This window comes from Macrotis lagotis, chromosome X, assembly GCF_037893015.1.
Source record: "Macrotis lagotis isolate mMagLag1 chromosome X, bilby.v1.9.chrom.fasta, whole genome shotgun sequence".
NCBI lineage: Eukaryota > Metazoa > Chordata > Mammalia > Peramelemorphia > Peramelidae > Macrotis > Macrotis lagotis.
In genome coordinates this window covers 694641192-694655620 of record NC_133666.1, presented here as the reverse complement: position 1 = coordinate 694655620, position 14429 = coordinate 694641192, and positions in this window count along the sequence as shown.

Genomic DNA, 14429 nt, shown 5'->3' with positions numbered 1-14429 from the left:
CCCGGGGCTTTGCTGGTCCCATCCACTTGGGGAGGGGGAGAGCATGAGAGAGTTGCCTGGGAGCATCTGGAGAGACTTAGACCTGCTGTTATCCCAGGGCCCGCTCTGCTCCAACCCAAGGCCTATGCTCGCCACTCCCCACTCAGGTCCTGTTTCATGGGGTCCAGAACACGGGCTCCCAACCCAAGGGAGCAAGACTTTAGACTGGGGGAGTACTGGGAGTACTAAGATAAAGCTACCCCTGCCTTCAAGGGGAGGGAACATGGAATGGATGAATGAATGAATGAATGAATGAATGAACAGCCCTGGAGATAAAAATTCAAAAATCAGACAGTCTTTAGTCTTAAGGAGCTCCCATTCTAATTTGGAGGGCAAACACTGGGAAGCTACAAGACATATGGAAAGGTCCCTCAATCCTTCTCTGGAGGGGAAGATGGCAAAGTCTGGGTTTCCAGAGGGGGTGGCAGCAGGGTGGATGGCAATATATATGGATGTGCATACATTATTACATTTATTGCACAGTCCAGTTGAGAAGCCTAAGAGCTCCACTGATGGGCAGCTCACTGCCTTTGAGCTGGGATAGCCCATTCCACTGTGGGAAAGACATCTCTACAAGATTTTCCTCCTACTGCCTCCCATTTAGCCAAACCAAGTGGATTTTGGGGGACAAGCTTTTAATGAATGAATGAATGATTGATTGAACAGTCCTGGAGATAAAAATTAAAAGATCAGACAGTCCTTAGTCTTAAGGAGCTCCCATTCTAATTTGGAGAGCAAACACTGGGAAGCTGCAAGACATATGGAAAGGTCCCTCACACACTATGAGGTAGAAGGTACCTCAGCAACCACCCATACCTGAAAGGGATCCATACAATGACCTACCCAATAAACAGTCATCACATCTCTGGAGACCTCCAACAAATGGAGTAGTACAGAGAGAGACCATCCAGCATCGTGTGCCCTCATCAGTGAGTGGGCTGCCCTTTATGAGGAAGGCTGAATTGAAGCAGCCCAAAGGAAACGTGGCATTTGTCAAGTTTAGAGGGCCCACCCTTGGTGTTCACATGGACTACTGGTGCCCGACCTATGGTAGAGCATCCCGAGCTCATATTGGTCTGATCAAGAACAGTCGGACACACTGTCATTCGACTCAGACATAGTGATGTCATTTTGGTCTTCAATAATGAAGGGTAAGAGCCAAGGGAGAGAGAAGAGAACAAAGCTCAGAGCAGAACCTGGCGGGATATCTATGGTTAGCATGGGGATCTGAATGAAGATCCAGCAAAGAAGACAGAAAAGCAACAGCGGGAGGAGAGCCACGAGAAGGTAGAGTCAGGAAAATCTGAAAAGAGAGAAGAGGATCTGATAGTCAACTAGTTGTTTGACCCTGGACAAGTCACTTAACCCTGATTATCTCAGTTTCCTCATCTGCAAAATGCACTGGAGAAGGAAAGAGCAAACCCACTTCAGTATCATTGCCAAGAAAAACCACAGATGGATAACAAAGAGCTGGACACGAATGTAAAATGACTTAATAACAACAAATTTATGTGGAGCCTGGAGGCAGCCAGGTAGTATAGTGCATAGGCCCCAGGCTTGGGGTCAGGGAGATTCATCTTGAGCTCAAATCTGGCCATAGACAGCGACTAGCTGTGTGACCCTGGGCAAGTCACTTAGCCCTGTTTGCCTTGGTTTCCTCATCTATACAAGGAGCTGGAGAAGGAAATGCCAAACCACTCCAGTATTTTTGTCCAGAAAATCCCAAGTGGGGTCAGGAAGAGTTGAACATGACTGAAATGACTAAACAACAAAAGGCCACTTTGGAAAGTCCAATGCCATACTGTAGAGTTAAAAAGAGAGTGAGAAAAGAGAAAGTTGAGGTAGTTGTTGGAGACAGTCTTCTAAGGGAGCTTGGCCACAAAAAGAAGAGAGAGACTGAGGGATGCATGGACATGTTTTAGGAGATGATGGAGAGGCAATCTGCCAGAGAAGGAAGGTTGCATGTAGTGGGGTTTGTCTTGGCAGCAGAAGGACCATCTCTGTATGAAATGGGAGATGGAGGAGGTTGTGGCAAAGGCATATGAGTGATGGTAGATGAGGAGGGGAGGGGAGGGGAGGGGAGGGGAGGGAAGGAGAGGGGAGGGGGTTCTTAGTAGACAGCCTCACTTTTTTTTCCAATGAAATATGAGGCAAGATTTTCACCAGCAAGAGTGGGTGGAGAGGGATCCCTAAGAGAATTGAGGCGGGATAAACAAAGTTTGGCCAAGACTCTGTGCTGAAGGGGATAGTGAATCGATTAGGGATGTATAAAAGGGCTGCTTTGCCACAGTGAGGGCCCAGTCAGGATTATGTAACATAAACTTGGAGAGGACTTTCTCCAACTTCGCTCAGCAGCAGGTGAGTGGGAGCAGAGACAGCAGATGGTGAGAGTAATCCAAGGCCGGGGTTTGGTAGAGCCAGATCTTTGAGGGGATAAAGAGGCAGGGGCCTTGAGAGATGAAACCAGTGGTTCACCAAAGGGTCAAGATGAAGAAGGGAGGAGAGGGCAGCCCTTGCAGTGTAGAAGGCCTGGGAAAGAACCAAGGGGTGGAAGGATTGGGGGAGGTCATAGTGAGGGTGAAGAATACAGTTTGGGGATATGAGATATACACACAGAGGTGGAATGACAATAGACTGTGATCAGATCAGTTTATGAACCTGAAAGTGGGGTATTGATGGGTGGTGGCCAGATCAAGGGGATGAGCAACTCTGGGTGTAGAGGAGGGAGGGTCACAAGCAATGGACAAGCTGAGGAACTGAGGTAGGATATGTGAGAGAGTATCTCTGGTATGAGAGCAGGAGGAGAGAAATAATGAGGAAAGCGGGCAGGAAGGAAGGTGTCCTAGAGGTCTGTAGACTGAAGTCCTAGACTCTTTGATTAAGAAATAAATAGGAATTGAACATAATTCAAAGAAGGAGAGATTATTCAGAGATAGTGGTAGAGAGCAAATATGGAAGTGTCAATCTCTCACTATGACCTGTTTGTGTGTGTGTGTGTGTGTGTGTGTGTGTGTGTGTATGTGTGTGTGTGTGTGCTGGGAAGGAATACCCCCAGGACTAAGAAAGGTGACCAGGGAGTCCTCCTTCAGAAGAGACCCAGGTTTCAGTGAGAGACATTAGATGGAAGGAGTAAGGAAAAAAAAAAAAAAGAAATGTGTTAACCTATGGAACAGGCATTCCAGAGAGTGAAGGGTTAGACTTCCAGTGGGTTGGATGGGAGGGGTAAAAGGAAGTAGTCAGTGGGACCTACAATGGGATTTCAACAGGATCAGAAATTCTGATATGGGGTCTCTGTGAGGACAGGATGCTAATGCAAGGAATATTATTCACAAATGAATGTCAACATTAAAGCATGATAATCATATGAATTTGGGTAGGTTATCATTGTCCACAGCTGTGGCAAGAAAGGAGAATGGGCACAGAATAGAGACAAGGCAAGTTCCGGGATCCTAAAGGTCACCTCAGATTTCTCATATGTAAAACAAAGGGGTGGAATGCAATGTCCTCTAGGTCCTTTTTTAGCTCTAAAGCTAATCTGTAATCTTAGGAATCTAATTCACTTCTATGTCCAAGACCCTTGGTTTAGCCCTGGAGATACCAAAATGAAAATCAGCAGGATCAAACAGAGAGAATCCAGTGATTGTACAAATGTATAAATAAGCTTCAGCGACTTCCTGTTTCTTCCGAGACAAAATATGGATTTGACAGCTCAGTGATATAGCAGGTCTTCCAGGATCTGGTGCCTTCTTAGAAAGTAAACTCCCCGAGGGAATGTTTCACTTCCATATGGAACATAAAGTCTGTTATACAGTAGGTGTGTAATAAATACTTGATTAGTTGATTTGCTCCTGTTTATTTTATTCTGCATAACTTCTGTTTATCTATCATATATTCTAAATATTTTATATTCTAGCTAAACTGAAGTTAGATGTGCCCCAAATTTATTCTGCCATTTCCCACCTCCATACCTTTGCACAAAGCATCTTCCACGTGTAAAATGTACTTGTTCCTCGTTTTGACTTTTAAGACATCCTGTATTCCTTCAAAGCTCAATCAACTTAGGTGCCACCTCCTCAGATAATTCTTCCCTCCTCTTCTCAGATGTGTCCAAAGCCCCTGGTGGGATCTTTCCTTGGCCCTAATCACACTCTAAGGATGTATGTTAGGGTGGATTCGAACTCAAAGTTGGAAAAGTCACATATACATACATGTTTTGTTTCTGTGACTTTACCCTTCCCACTTATGTTTTTTGAATTGAGAAACTGGGGTTCAGGGTCCCCAATTTGCTGGAGGTTTTTACATCATCAATGCCTAAGTATGATTTATTTACTGAGAATTAAATAGGAAGCCCCAAGAACTTCCTAGTCCTAAATTAGGGGAAAGACTTTGGGAGAGACTCATGCCCCAGTGCCCCTAAAATAATTTTCAAGAAATAGAATGAAGGCAGTGGCCACAAGCTAACTGGGAATGGCTTTACTTTGCCCTCCAAGAAGCTTGCTAACTGGGGCAAAGACTTTTCATCCTGGTCTCAGTCAATGAACAGTTATTGAATACCCACTATGTGCCCTAGGGTTTAGTCAATCTCCTTAGAGTATCTGGGTGAAATTTTCCTCTTTCTATCCTCCCATGACACTAATCAGATGAAGGGAGAAGCCTAGTGTTAGAGGTACTAAGGTACCAAGTCAAGATTCTAAAAGAAATAAACAGCATTCTTCAAAGGAAGAAAACTCAGAAAGGGTTGTGAGGTTTTTCTTTCTTTCTTTCTTTCTTTCTTTCTTTCTTTCTTTCTTTCTTTCTTTCTTTCTTTCTTTCTTTCTTTCTTTCTTTCTTTCTTATTTTAACGTTTTTCTCATTGTCTGATGGTTAGGTATCTCAATGTTCTTTGTTTTCTCAAGGATCCATATAAAGTCCTCAAGGGCTTTGGATTAAAGAGCATGGCAGAATCTATTCTTCCTATTAGGAAAAGAAATGACCTCCCTAGAAACTCCACAACCTCCTCTTCAGTGGAGCCATAATGGAACCAAGGGAGGTATGGCCAGGAGGTATAGAGCCAAGGTTATGTGTCTGACAGAACCCACATGGCATGTTGACCAGGAAAGTTTAGGTCCAGCTAGGTCAGCACCACCAGAAGTCACCCATCCTTCTGCAGGGTGGCATTCATGGCTTGCCCTTCCACAGGTTTGCCTTGCCCTCTCATGTTCCCTGTGTGTGTACCCTTCGAAGCATGTACCTAAACATAAGTGTATATATCTCACCATGCATGTGGCCATTCTTCTCTATGAAAGTATATGTATTTGTGGCAAAATGTATTCCAAATTATTGGGAGACTGTCTTCTTGCTTCTTTTTTTTTGCTGTGTTACTTCATCAAATGCTTTTACTTTTTAACTAGTGATGCCTTTGGTTGACTAGTAAAGGTGAACACATTGGTGGGGGCTTAGGAGTTGTGGTCTTGACTGGAGAAAGACTTACAGAGTACCTTGAACTGAAACAATTTTGTCTGTAAATTGAAGGGGGTCCCTTCAGGTACTGTCTATTCACGTTTTACTTATCACTGCTACTGGATGTAAACTTCTTGGGAGCATGGATTATATAATGGGTTTGGTGGATTGGGGGGGGGATTGGATAGTTTCTTTTTTATGTGATTTTTCTTTATTTGTTCTCAATTATATGTAAAGATAGTTTTCAGCATTCAATTCTTGTAAGATTTTGAATTCCACATTTTTTCTCCTTCCCTCCTTTTGCTCCCCCTGCCTTTGACAATGAGTAATCTGAGAAAGGTTTTACATGTACAACTATGTTAAACATATTTCCATATTAATCATCTTGTGAAAGAAAAATATAAACAAAAGGGAAAAAACACAAGAGGGGAAAACACATAAAACATTAAACAAATTGAAAAAAATTGACAATAGCCTGCTTTAGCCTGCGATCAGACTCCTTAGCTCTTTTTCTGGATGGGGTTGGCATTTTCCAAAAGTCTGTTTGATTGTCCTTGATCCTTGTACTGCTGAGAAGAGCTGAGTCCATCACAGCTGACCGCACAATATGATTCTGTAATGTTCGTGGAATCACAGAATTTAGAGCTACAAGTTAGCTCAGAGACCCTCTAGTCCAACCACCTCATTTGACAGATGAGGAAACCAAGGCCCAGAGAGAGAGAGGGAATTACCCTTGGTCATGCAGATCTTGTATCTCCAGCCCAACCCTGGGCCTTGGATAGAATAGATCTAATCAACAACAATTCAATTAAACATTTATGAATTACCTATAATGTATTGGAGCAGCTAGGTGGCACAGTGGATAGAGCACTGGCCCTGGAGTCAGGAGGACCTGAGTTCCAATGTGACCTCAGATACTTAATAATTACCCAGTTGTGTGATCTTGGGCAAGTCACTTAACCTCACTGCCTTGCAAAAAACAAAACAACAAAAAACCCCACAAAAACAAAACCCATCTATTATGTGTAGAGCAGTGCACTAGACCAAGGGATACAAGGAGGAAGAGAAATTGGCCCACTTATCTGAAAACATTGCATGCTATTGGTGCCTGTCCATAGATCGATAAGAGAATAATAAACTATTATTTGAAGTGCTTTCTGGGGACATGAGAAGGTGCAGGTGTCTGGGGGAATCAGATGAGCCTGGTTTATGAGATGATAAAGATTCTCAGAGACAGAGATGAGAAGAAAGGGGGACAAAGGCACAGAGGGAGGATCTGGGAGATTTATGGAGATTAGCCAGCAAAGTCAGTTTAAACTGAAACAGAGTGTGCATGAAGAGGGATAAAAATGAAATAATTCTGGAAAGACAGGCTGGAGCCTGAATGTAATGGGCTAACAGTATGGGGCTGAGGATATAATTAAATGCATTGGTTTAGGGGGAGTGGGGTGCACCTAGGTGGTGCAGTGGATAGAGCACCAACCCTGGAGTCAGGAGTATCTGGGTTCAAATCCAGCCTCAGACACTTAATAATGACCTAGCTGTGTGACCTTGAGCAAGCCACTTAAGCCTGCTTACCTTGCAAAAACTAAAGAAAAACAAAAAGACTTGGGCTCCAAGCAGGGGGGCCTTGTAAAGAAAAAAAGACTCATTTGTTCCTTCCTCAGTTTCCAAGGTGAATGATGTGTGGTTGGGATAGGGGCAGCTCACCTCCACCCTGGCCCCAAACCTCTTGCCTTCTCCCAGCACCTGCCTTTGGAGAGGGTTGGCAGTAGGAGCTGAGGTACTGAGACATTCTCCTCTGTCTGAGAAATCACTTCAACTCAACCCCAAACCATACTGTTCTTTCCTCATCTTTTATACACACACAGCTGGAGAATGTGACAGTAAGAACACCTAAAAACAGACCCTTTGGATCTGCCAAGGCATTGCTGGGGGCTAAGTTGGTCACTGCCAGGGTTGTGAGATTGAGCTTTGAAGGGGAAATTGAGGGGCTGAGAGCTACTAGGGAGGCTGAGACAAGTCTGCTTCCTTACCTTGGGCTCCAGAGGAGCTTCCGAAGTTTGTACCCGCCTATTCTTTCCAGGGAAATTCTCCACTTTGCATCTCCCCATCCCTCAGAATGTAAGTTCCCTGAGGGCACAGGATGATTTTAGTTTTTCTCCATCCCCCACAATGCCTAGAAAAGCAGCTAGGTGGTGCTGCAGGGGATAGAGCACTAGACCTGTAATTGGGAAGATTCATCTTCCAAAGTTCAGATCTGACCTCATTTATTTACTGACTGTGTGACTTTACCCTGCCTGCCTCAGTTTCCTCATCTGTAAAATGAGTTGGAGAATGAAAAGGCAAACCACTCTAGTATCTTTGCCAAGAAAATCCCAAAGAGAGTTACAAAAAAGAGCCTTGCTCACTGCAAGTCCTTACCTGGCTCCCCCCTCAGTGAAACACCCTCCATGACTGCTACTGCGGGCACCAGAGTTGGCTCTGGGAGAGGTGGAGTCAGACCATATTTCATGAGAACAAACATGAGTTCTTCCCTTTGGTTTGTGATTCTCATGATCCAGGCTTTTGTCCTCAGCCCACATGAAGAGCAAGAAATTGGAATTTGCCAGGAGCCCACCCTCTGTGGATACCAGTCATGGAGCCCCTCTCCATCCCCAGAAGACCAGGAGGCAGGCAGCATGGCATCATGGAAAGAGTGCCAGTTCTAGAGTTATGAGTATTAGGGTTCAAATCTGAGCTGTTTCTTATTTCCCAACTAATTCCAAACCTCAGTTTCCCCACTGTCAAAAGAGAAAGGCAAAGGAAAAGGTGTCTGAAGCTTCTTCCAATTCCAAGTCATTGGGGATAATCACTGTATCTCTGGACTTCCCTGGGATGGTGGAGGAAGATAATGTAAATCTGGAGTTCTGAGCTACTGTAATGGCCTCCTACCTTCTCCAGACTGGTTGCCCAATCTCTGGACATTATCCATTGTCCATAGCCTCTCTTAAAATGTATGACCCAGAACTGTGCACAGTCCATATCATCCAATTGATTCATATAGAGTCTACAGTCCCCTAGACCTCTCATTCATTCATTCTCTACTCTGCCTAGGAACTCTTCCCAGATGGGCCTGTGCCTGCTTTCCCAGAATTCCTGAGCCCCAGTCCCTCAGAGCTCACCCCAACAGTCACACAGATGACAGCCCAAGAGGGCCCCCCAGCCTATGATCAGAGATGCCATCTCTCCTTCAGAAGAAGCATCTCCTCAGGCAGGAGAAAAGCTTGATCCACCTCCCTATCTCACTGGGATGGCTTTTCAGTAATGGGAAGGCAATGATCAAGGCTCCCTGAAGCTTCTTTCCTCCAGGATCAACATCTCCCATTCCTTCAGTCAGAAAGCCTTTATTAAACACCTACTGTTTCAATTCTAGTTGAGGGGCAAATGACAGTCCTTGTTTTCACAGAGCACAGAATCTAATATGTGAAATGACAAGGACTAAATACGGTCAAGTAAGATAGATGGATGGAAAGATAGAGAGATGAATGGAGGAATGCGTAAATAGGAAGATAGATATAGATAGATGGATGGATGGATGGATGATAGATAGATAGATAGATAGATAGATAGATAGATAGATAGATAGATAGATGAATGGATGATGTATAGATAGGAAGAGAGATAGAGATAGAGAGAAAGAATGAAAGAAAAAGAAAGAAAGAAAGAAAGAAAGGAAGGAAGAAAGAAAGATGGATGGATAATAAATGGATGGATGATAAATAGATAGATGGATAGATAGATAGACAAATGGATGGATGTATATATAGGAAGATAGATATAAATAGAGAGAGGGAGAAAGAAAGAGAGAAAGATGGATGGATAATAAATGGATAGATGGATGGATGATAGATATGGATGGATGGGGAGAGAGAGAGAGAGAAGGATGAATGGATTGATGGATAGATGCATGGATGAGTGGATATATACAAATATGCGTAAATGTATATACATATATATATTTACACATATACATACTTGTAATAAATTGGGGATAATCAATGGAAAAACACTAACGTGAAGAAGGAATAATAAGGAAAGGTTTCTTGGAGATGCTAAGATTTTAGTAACTTGGACTTGAAGGAAATCAAGGACGTCAGAAAGGGGTGGGAGCATTCCAGGCATGAGGCACAGTCAATGCAAAGATCCGGTGCCAGGAGATGAGTGTTAAGTGGGTGGAACAGCCAGGAGGCAGTGTTGCTGGATCACAGATTATATAGAGGGGAAGGAGGTGTAAGAAGCCTAGAAGGGGAGGAGGGGGGTAGATTGTGTAGGACTTTAAAGGCCAGAGGACTTTCAGTTTGATCCTGAAGGGGAGATGGAACCTCTGGAGTTTATTGAATGGGATGTGTATGGGGGGGGGGGGTGTCATGACATGATCAGACCTGAGTTGCTGGAAGGTCCTTTCACAGTTGAGTGGAAAATGGACTAAAGAGGGGAAAAACTGGAGGCTTGATTTCCAGACCTTTCTCCAGACTGGCTGCCCAATCTCTGAACATTGTCCATTGTCCATAGCCTCTCTTAAAATGTATGATCCAGAACTGTGCACAGTCCATATCATGCAACTGATTCATATACATCTCATATCTTTTCTAGTTGAAAGTTGAGGATCAACCTTGATGGACTTGCTCATTCCGTCAGTGCAACAATCAGGGACAATTTGGGGCTGTCTGCAATGGAGAATCCCCCCTGTATCCAGAGAAAGAAGTGTGGAGTTTGAATAAAGACCAAGGACTGTTACCTTTAATTTAAAAAAAAAATTACCTTATTATGTAATTTTGTAATCTCTTATATTTTATCTTATTTTTCTTCCTTAGGGATATGATTTCTCTCTCATCACATTCAATCTAGATCAATGTATACCATGGAAACGATGTAAAGACTGACAAATTGCCTTCTGTGGGGGGGTGGAGTAGGGAAGTAAGATTGGGGGAAAATTGTAAAACTCAAAATAAATAAAATCTTTCTAAAAAATAAAAAAACTTTAGCCACTCCTCCCCTATTCTGCTGTTTCCTATCCATGACACCCCATCTCCAGTCACCATGCCTTTGCAACAGGCTGTTCCCCATGCTAGGAGCACACTCCTGCCTCACCTCCTAGTTTCCTTCAAAGCTCAGTTCAAGTATCACCTCTGACAGGCAGTCTGTGTGGAACCCTACAGCTGTTGATACCTGCTTCCCAGAAATCTCTTTGTATCTGGCTTTCTGTATATATAAAGAATAGAAGCTCCTGTTTCCATTTTGGTTCTATATCCTCAGAACCTAGACGGATGTCTGACTCATTGAGGTTGCTTAGGAAATGCTTCAGGAATGGGCCAGGAGGGTCTGGCTACATTTGCCCCACCCAATTCTCCCTTATTCTGTTCAGCTTGGCTCCAGCCTGGTCAACGTTCTGCAGGGCCTGCTTCTGACCTTTGGGGAACATCTATAAATCTGACCAATGCCACCTGTGCCTTCATCCATCTCTGATAAAGATCCCCCCTCTCTGGCCCTGAGGGGATCCAGTTCAGGCACCTTTGCCTCCAGTTTCTAACAACATTTCTGAATTCCTCACTAGGAGAAGTCCCCACTGGGGCTGAGCCCCAGAGACCCCCAGCTTTGGAGAAGATGATGTCCCTGCCCATAGGAAACTAAGGGTTCCAGGCGGAATTAAAATCCCCTCTCAGACCTCATCCAGGGGCCTCTTCTTGTCCTTGGAGACTAACTGGGCTTAGATCACAACTGCAGGAGGCAGGATGGAAATCTGGGAGGAAAATTGTTGGTGGCTTGTCAGTACTGGAAAGTTTTCTCCTGTTCAGTTCTGTCATTTTTCAGAGAATGACTTGCCCAAGGTCACACAGCAGACCCAAGATTTGAATCTTAGTCTTCTGTTCAGTCAACTTAGGACTCCAAATTCTCCCAGGCTCCTTATAGAAAGAGGCAACTTAGTAGGCCTTGAAGGCCAGAGAGGATCTGCTGAAAGGGACATGAATGGGGGGAGAGCCATTAGCACTAATGAGGTAAGTTGGATGGGATGGGGGCCTTGATTGCCAAGTCCAGGAGTCCCCGGAGGTTGTAGGTCATTGCTGTGTACACAGGTTGCTTTGGAGGGAGCCTGGGGCAGAGCAGGGCAGGGCAGGGTGGAGGGAGAGATGCCAGAGCCACCTGGGCCTTCTCAGCCTGGCCTGGGCTGCCATAGGGGGCTTGTCCCCGGGGAGCCGCCCTGATTTCCTATACATGCCTTTGAAAGGGATCACGTTCCAGGCCTTTGCACAGGGATTATTCCCAGCCCCAAGGACCCACTGGGGCTCTGCAGCTCAAAGCCAGCTCTCAGTTTGATGGATAGGCTCCTCCCGGGGCCTGGCCTGCTTGGGGGGAGGGTGGAAGGAGGGATATGGGGGACACAGAGGGACAGCACCACCCAGTGGGCAGTGACCTCAGTGGGTTCAGTAGCTGGTGCCCCAAAGAGGGAACCAGAAAGAGAATGACCCAGCAGGAGGTCATCCCTCCCCTTTTATCCCTCCAATACTCCTGGCTGCCTTTGGGTGGCAAGCACAGTTCTTGTGGATGAACCTTCCATGGGCCTTCAGTCCAGGAAGGTAGGGGATAATGTTTGGATTCTGAACCAGAAGGTGAGGCCCAGAATCTTTGCTCAGCTCCTCTTTTGAGAAACTGAGACTTGGGAGAAAGAGTGTGTCACTTAGGACCCCAGAGTCATGACTGGAAAAGAACCTCAGCAACTGAGGTTCAGAGGTTAATGACTTGTCCATGGTCTTACAGGTAGTAAATAATTGAGTAAGGATTCTGACTCAAGTGCTAGAACTCCAATCCTAGAGCTCTTACCATTGAACCACACTGCCTCACTTCCTGATTTCAGAAACAAGCAGCTTTGAACCCTATCTCTGTCATTTACTGGCTATGTCCCTAAAGCTCCTGGAGTCTCAACTTCTTCATCTGTAAAATGGGAGTGACACAGGCTTGTTGTGACACTCAAAGGAGACAAAAACTCTCTGCAAACCTCACAGTTCTATGTAAATAGTGGCTCTGCTTGTGTGACTTGAGGTCAGAGAAACTGTGTACTATAGCAGAGAGTCCAGGAGACCTGTGTTTGAATTTGACCTCTGAGAGAGAGAGAAGAGAGAGAGAGAGAGAGAGAGAGAGAGAGAGAGAGAGAGAGCTAGACAGACCAAACACTCATTAAGCAATCAAGACAGCCCTTGTCCTCAGGAGCTTACCTTCTAATGGGAGCAGAAAAGGGAGAGCTGCTCAGGGACACAAGGTCCCAGACTGGGGCCTGGGGTCTGGCAAGATAAAGTCAAAACCCACCTCTCAGAACCTGAGGTTCCAGGGGTGGAGTCTGAGAGTGGGGGTGGGGAGGGGTGTTTAGGGGCTGATTTAGGCCAGAATGGCATTACTGTGCAGAGATTATTTGGGAGAGGAGAGCTGGGATTAGCCCAGTTTGGGGCAGAACCTGGAGCTACCAGGAGAAGTTGTCAAGAGGACTAAGATCCTACACATTAGAACAGTCCCACAGTGGAATGGGTCACCTCAGAGTTGATGGGATCCCTTCACTGGAGGGCTTCCAGTAGACATCATAGAGGTTGTTCAACAGAACTTCAACCCTAGTTTTATTTCTTTTCCCTTAATCCTAATTTCTCATACAAAAATGACTAGTCTGTAAACATGTTAAACACAAATGTGTATGTTCAATATTCACCTGACTCTTCACCACTGAGGAGAGGAGGGTGGGAAGGGAGGGTGGAAGGAAATTATGTAACAAAAATATATGTATGCCTGTGGATGAATGTTGAAAAGCTTTCATAACATGTAATTAGGAAAATAAAATATCAATTGAAAAAAAAAAAACCTCAACCTAGGCTCCTACAGTTGGGAGGAACCTTAGGAGTATTGAGTCCAAATCTTTCATTTTCCAGATGAGACAGTCACAGCCCTGAGAGAGTGACTTGCTCAGAGTCATACAGCTACTAAATGTTTAAGCATTCCTTAAATTCTGTATTCATTACCATCCTCACAATTGAATAATTCCAAGAGCAAAAGATCTCAAAGGGTCCTTTCTGGCTCTGGACTTCCCTGGGTCTATCCCTCTTAAGCCCTCAGACCATTAGAAGAAGGTCTATTTTCTCTGGACAGATGGGCATTGTAGGCTGGAATTCCAGAGAAGTAGGGACCTGAAAGATCATGCAATCCTAATTTTTACAGATAGGGAAACTGAGGATCCCCAAAAGGAAGAGACCTCCACAAAGCAGTAGATTCAAACCTTGTTTCCCCTTGAGTTCATCTTCTTTCCTGCCTTGGCTCCTACCCACCTAACTTCCATCTCACAAGTCACCTGAACTACAGATGGCAGATAGCATATATTAGAGGCATTCAAAGGGCCCCACAAGTTTCTGAGAGAGGAGGCAACTGTTTGTGACTCCAGTTCCCCTCATGTCCCCTAGTCCTCTTCCATAACCAGAGAGTGTCCCAGATACACCCTGGGTCTCCTGGTGCAGGGGAAAGATTCTGGGTTTGGAGGCAGGAGAGCTGGGTGCCACCTGGAACCCTGTAAGGGGTGGCCTTGCTTCTTGGGCCAGCTTCTTGCCAGCCTGGGCTCTCCTCATCTAGCTCAAACCAGTGTCTTTGACAATCTCCAAGCCTCCTTCACCTTGGTCACCCTGGGGCCCTGGCCCTCTCTAATTCTGGGTAGAGTATTGGTACTACTACTCCTGGAAAGGTAGGTCATCCACTTTTCTGGTAGTCAGACCCTACTCACCATCCCTGATCCCAGCCCTCCCCAGGAACCACTCCCCTCTCTTATTGCATAAAAAAGTAAGCTAAGGGTAGAGATCCCCAATACTTGTATCTGTGTTCCCATATCTTAAAAAGTTACAGAATCAAAGCAGTTAGGTGGTGCAGTGAATAGATCACCAAGT